Raw genomic sequence first — 6,130 nt, 5'->3', positions numbered from 1 at the left:
CTCTGAGCTGTATTGTCCCAGCAGGCCTAAAGTTCCCAAGCCCCTCACAAATGCCCCAGCGTACATGTCTTCGAATCCAGCTCTCGGCTGCGACTTTACGCCAACAGGTTAGTCAGGTATACCAGGAGAAGCATGGTGATATATCCCTAAGGCTTGGCAAACAAATAAATAATAAATTAATACAAATCTAGATGATACTGTCATCTCTTCTTCCTTAAAAGAAAATACAACCGAGAATATAGCCTTAGTTATTTGTCTTAGTGCCTTAAGCATGATACTTTGTCGGCTGCACTTTGACAGCATGGACTCGCCCTGCCACTTGACGACACAATATATACAAACACCTAATGATGACTCCTCGTCATATGACTAAAAAAAATGTTAAATCCCAGCATATATACGTACAGACGGACATTATAGGTCTCACTCCCTATTAGCGATCCATCCCAATCTAGACTCCAGGAAATTTCCTTAAGTACGAGTCTGATGTTAAAACCCAAGTATACATACTTGTATACGGAAAAATATTGTATTGATGATTTTCTATTTCTTTTCACTCACTAAGTGGAGGACAAGGCGTCGTCCGTCATCAGGGCTCGGATCTTGGTCGTTATACGTTCATCTAGCTCCATCGCTGTGCGCAGTCTGGAAATAGATCAGATATAGATAGAAAGACCACATTTCACAGTGAACTTATAAACAGTGGCTTATCTTCTTCACTTAACATGAAAGCAATAATTCTCGTCATCACGCAAATCAAATATACCGTGTGGATCGTGTGTAATTGTTCCTTTGCATTGTTTAATGTGATTGTATATTAAATGTGATGACAACACAGCATTTTGGGTAATTCTCGACAACCGACGTCTAATAAATTGCAATTAGCATCGCTGCATTTTTTTTCTACCTAATTCTGCTTAAGCCGAGGCGCTGGGGGGGGGGGGGGGGGGGGGCGGGGGCGGGGGGGGTTGTAATTTGCTACTATTTATGCATTTACATGAACAGTTAGAATAAACCCTAACTGAAGTAAACTGACAAGAGGTCGTATTTCACCGATTACGTATTACCATTTACCATCTGTCATCGCTGCTCGGGTTTATCTCTCTATGCTGTACGTCTTAATCATATTGTGTTCAAAGCTGCGTAGAACATCTACACTTATATCTATTTATTTATTTGCTTGGTGTTTTACGCCGTACTCAAGGATATTTCACTTATATTACGGCGGCCAGCATTATGGTGGGAAGAAACCGAGCAGAACCCGGAAGAAACGTACGACCATCCGCAGGTTGCTGCAAGATCTTCCCCCGTACGGCCGGAGATGAAACCCAGCATGATGTACGCTTATAGCCCCTTTGTATATAAAAAAAAAAACTGATTGGTATATATAGCACTGTAGTTACAGTCTTCCATTTCTCATGAGACTTGTTAATATACTGACATATACAGTAGGGCTATCCAGCACTTCCAGGACACCATGTAATGGTATGAGAATCACAGCACCATTGTAGGCCCACTTGTTGGCGCCATGTGTATAAGGTATACAAGTATGTTTAAAACTCAAGTCTTTGTAGACTTGGTAAGACTCACTTGAGACTTCGGCTTCCATCATATCGTTTGAGACATTCTCAAGGGTCATTCCCCAGTGGACAAGGACAATAACTTACTTTTCCTCTTTGATTTGCCTGGCCCTCTCTAGAGCGGGGTTCGTCTCCGGGGGATGAAGAACACGAGGCTGGATCTTGTCCAACAGTGGCACACTTTGCCACTCCGCCACGGACTTTTCGTACTTCTCCGGTAACATTCGGACCATGTCGGGCCTCTCTTCACGAGTAGTAGTGGGAGATTCAACCTTCAATGATCAACCACTTGAAAATTACTGAAGGTGTTGCTCAGCAAATTAGACTTGATTTGTGACGTTGGTTAAGACATTTTTTACGGACAGACCATAATTCAAGAAAACCTGTGTTGAATGTGAGTTTCTAATGTCTTTAGTACCGGAAGCTCCTCGTACATCCAACACCATTAAGGGCTAGAGCTGATAATCAGATATAGGCATACATACATGTATGTCAGGTGTTGCAGTCAAGTCTTTTCAAAGGCAACTAGGTTCGAAAATTATAAAGACGTAGGCCTAGAGAAAGGCTTTTTTTCTTTCTTCTTTTCCTTGTTTTCGTAGAATTCTTATAAACCTGCACAGATATGAGTTGGCAGCTGTCGACATCAAAGACGTTAGCAATCGACAACTTCATCATGAATACACGCTTCGCTCGAGTATGACCAATCTCGCGTATGACATACGTCTCCATGGAACTATCCTTTTTCATTTGAAATGATCGATTCTTTTAAATGTTCTCTTTTGAAGTTTAAGCTTTCTACCCCGTATCACAGAATGGGCTTTGAAGGCATCTTCATTCGAAAAGGAAGTCTTGATTTCACTTAAAAAGTACGTGTTGAATCTGTAAGCCGTCTCTCTGGCAGAGAGACGGCTTACAGAAGTCCAATATACAGATTCCAATAAGAAATAGGCCCTGCTAATATTAAAGGCATGACATAACCTGATAGGTGATTGTGGCAATGTTTCTTTTTTTAAGCCAGTTAATGGTGAATAATATATACTCACACTTAAAAAAATTGTTTATACGTTTTCAAAACAAATCTACAAACAAATGTAAAAACATGTGGGGTCCAGTATAAGTACGTGTATCAGAGGGAGAGCGCATTCTTCCATGGCCCTGCTGGTTGTCGACTTGAACACCCTGTCTTTGTAGATGTTATCAGCAGTGACACGGTCCAGGTGATGGTTTATGGGCAGGTGGAAATAACCTCCGGAAAGCACCGGTAAGCCGAGAATGTCAGGGTTGGGAATGTTCACCAATTGACCCTCGGCGTCTTCACGCTTTTTCTTAGTCATTGCCTCGGCGATTTCTTTGGGATATATTGTTCTGTATAACAAAAAATGTGTCACAAAAACTGATTCACAGCATACCATAGTCTTAGATTTAAGTCATACTAAGTCTTAACTTTAGAACTGTTTACTGTGGCACAGTTGTGTCTTAAATCTTTGATACTAAGGGAAGTTGTAAACTTTCATGACAAAAATGAAGACTAGCATCACAGTTCAAAATTACCTCAGCAATGATACCGTATACCACATGTTGAAACTAAGACAGACTTGAGTCTCAGATTCGTGATCCTGGGGCCCGGTGCGGATAGCTATATGAACTATAGGCCCCACCTTCGAGTGGAGAGATGTCGTAGTCTATAGTGACATGTGACTAGTTTGGCAGAACCACGTTGACAAGGCGAGAAGAGCTTTCGCGTAGGCCTTTCGCTATTAAACTGAAGGTCCAAGTTACAAGGTATGGGATACCGACTGACAAGACAAAGCCACTTTTACTATGGCCTCTGGCAGATTGCAGCTAACACAGTTCGGAATGAATTGATAAGGAATATATATGTTACGCACATGAACGGCTTAGACAGCTATACTAGTGAACTATAGGCTGCAAACTCTACATACATTAATGTAATAGAATACAGCATTGAATGTAAAGCCAGACCAATGACGACAAATGTGATAATTGGCAAATGGTCGCACCTAACCAATGCAACACGGCCTCTTCTCAATTTTCCTCGGTTTTATTCTAATTGTCCATGTCCAACGTACATGCAGGGGCCTACATGTAAACGCTCCTGAGCAGCATGGCTTAAGAAGAATTAGGTAGAAGATATGCAGTGATGTTACTTGCAATATTATATTAGACGTCACTGGCCCCGAGTTGCTCAAAATGCTGTGTTGTCATGGCATTTAATATACAAACACATTAAATCAAGATCCCAATGTGAAATACCTGTGCAAAATCCCCTTTGATCCGAGCCCAGCGGCAGGGGCTTGTGCTAACCGATTCTCACGATTAGGGCCATACGGCTCGATGGGGAATTCCCTCGGTGGCTGGATGATGGTTGGCTGATCAACCAAAGATGGAATTTCATTGTACATCGCCTTGAAGCGATGTGGTCGACTGTAATGATAACTCGTGGAGTAGGTCGATTTGGGCAGTTCTGGGAAATAATTAGCCATCTTTTCCTACGCCACCGATGGTGATAGGTCTATAGTGTGATAGGGAAATGGAAGAATTCAGGCGGTAGTTTCTCTGCTATGAATGGTCATGCCCCACAGCGGACGTCTTATCTGTTTCTGCGGATAGCCATAGAGCGCAGGCCTCCCGTTATAGTGCTGTATATATGTCACGCATTTGTTACATCACACGTACCACGTCAACATTTGTTACGTCATGCATGGTACGTCTAGTATGTACTTATTCAAACGTAATATATTATTCCTTTGTTACGTCATAATGACAATAGGCATGAGGGCTTTCATGCAGGAAAATATCGAAGACCGCCGGCAACGTTAGCTTCTTTTAGCAGAATTACAATATTGGGACATCTGATCCCGCGCAATAATGATTCAGATCCAAACTGTATTGATCATAATCCGAGATTGTTCTGACGTTAGGTTTGGCAAAAATTTTGATCGGCCAGGGATGACCCTAATTCAACATCAGAGATCGCTCCAATGAGAAACCTAATGCCGTGACCGCGGCACCATAAAAATTACCCATAAATACGTTTCCGTGGCCTTAAATTTGCAGACATTTAAGTCCCTTACCTTTTCGCCTGTCGATTTATCACAAGCGCATCGTCGATCAGTTATTTCCTAGGGTGCAAGGGTGCGTCTTCTTGACAGAAACGGGATGCATGTCCGTGACAGAAACGTTTTGCATATTCCTGACAGAAACGTGTTGCGTGTTCCTAAAAGAAACGTGGTGCACTTTCCGGACACTTTGATTTACTTTTCCATCTAGTTTTCCAGTATTTCTATTATGTTCACAAGATCCACTAATACGTAACGACTGTTTTGACCTTGACAGATGAACAACATGTTGAAAACAAGACACATACAGCATTAATATGGTTAGAAATGCAGCTAAATTCTCACTAAAGACTTGCTTGTTTGATTGGGCTGGGTTTAAGGTCCTTTCAAAAATATTTTGGTCAGAGGCCTCCTCCAATTCGGTCGTTGTGAGTTCAAGTCCATCTCATACTGGCTTCCTCTCTGGCCGTACGTGGGAAGGTATTCCAGTAGCCTGTGGATGGTCGTGGGCTTCCCTCGGGCTCTGCCCGGTTTCCTCTCACCATAATACGGGCCGCCGTGGTATAAATGAAATGTATTTATAGCGTAAAACACCAATCAAGTAAATAAATCAAAAGCTATGCTGCAGAACTCACCGATTTTCGCTATTGCTCGATTCGGTTTTGAACATCGGGGCACACTCTTACTTTTTTTTATCTGTAATACGTCAGTGTTCCTGTACAGTTGTGTTCGTGAATCAAAGCCTTGGTTCACGAGCCCCGTAACAGCAGAGAATGAGGTGTTCCTGCAACGCTTGGAACCGTCCAGATTTGGCGGGAAATGTCCAAATCCATCTCCATGGGAGTTAGTTTCAAGCTAAACTGACCGTTCTCCTCTCGCAACTGCTGGCTGCTGCGTTACCAGTCTGCTCACAAATCATCAAGAGGAAGACCAGAAGGAATAATACACTATATCGCTTACACAGGAGCCGGAATGGTGCAGAAGTCGGATCAAAGCTATGTTAAAATACATCTTTATCTGCCGTTACGCTAGTGCTTATGAACGACATCTATCGATATAGTCCTACGTGACTGCACCTTCGATCCGATATTTTGGAATGCAGTGGCATCAAAATATCGGAAGAATGCTGCTGTCATGTAGGACTAATGTACCGCTTTGCTTTATGAACGCAATTATACAGAAACTGTGACCTATTATAGAAAAGAAAAATGGTGCACAGTGACTGAATTGGCTTTTTTTAGGCGGTTTGTGTTCCTTCCTCATTGGAATATGCATATTCATACGTAATCATAAAAATCATGAATAGACCTAAATACGAAGTGAGTGAATGAGTAAGTGATCGGGCTTTAACTTCGTGCTCAACAATTTTTCAGTCATATAACGACGAAGGAATCCTTAGGGTGTATGTAATGTATCTCTTTGTTGCAGGACGGAATTTCCACCGCTCTTTAACCGCCCCGGTTCATTTAT

Source organism: Liolophura sinensis, chromosome 5 (genome assembly GCF_032854445.1).
Source record: "Liolophura sinensis isolate JHLJ2023 chromosome 5, CUHK_Ljap_v2, whole genome shotgun sequence".
Taxonomy (NCBI): Eukaryota; Metazoa; Mollusca; class Polyplacophora; order Chitonida; family Chitonidae; genus Liolophura; species Liolophura sinensis.
This window is presented reverse-complemented; position numbering follows the sequence as displayed.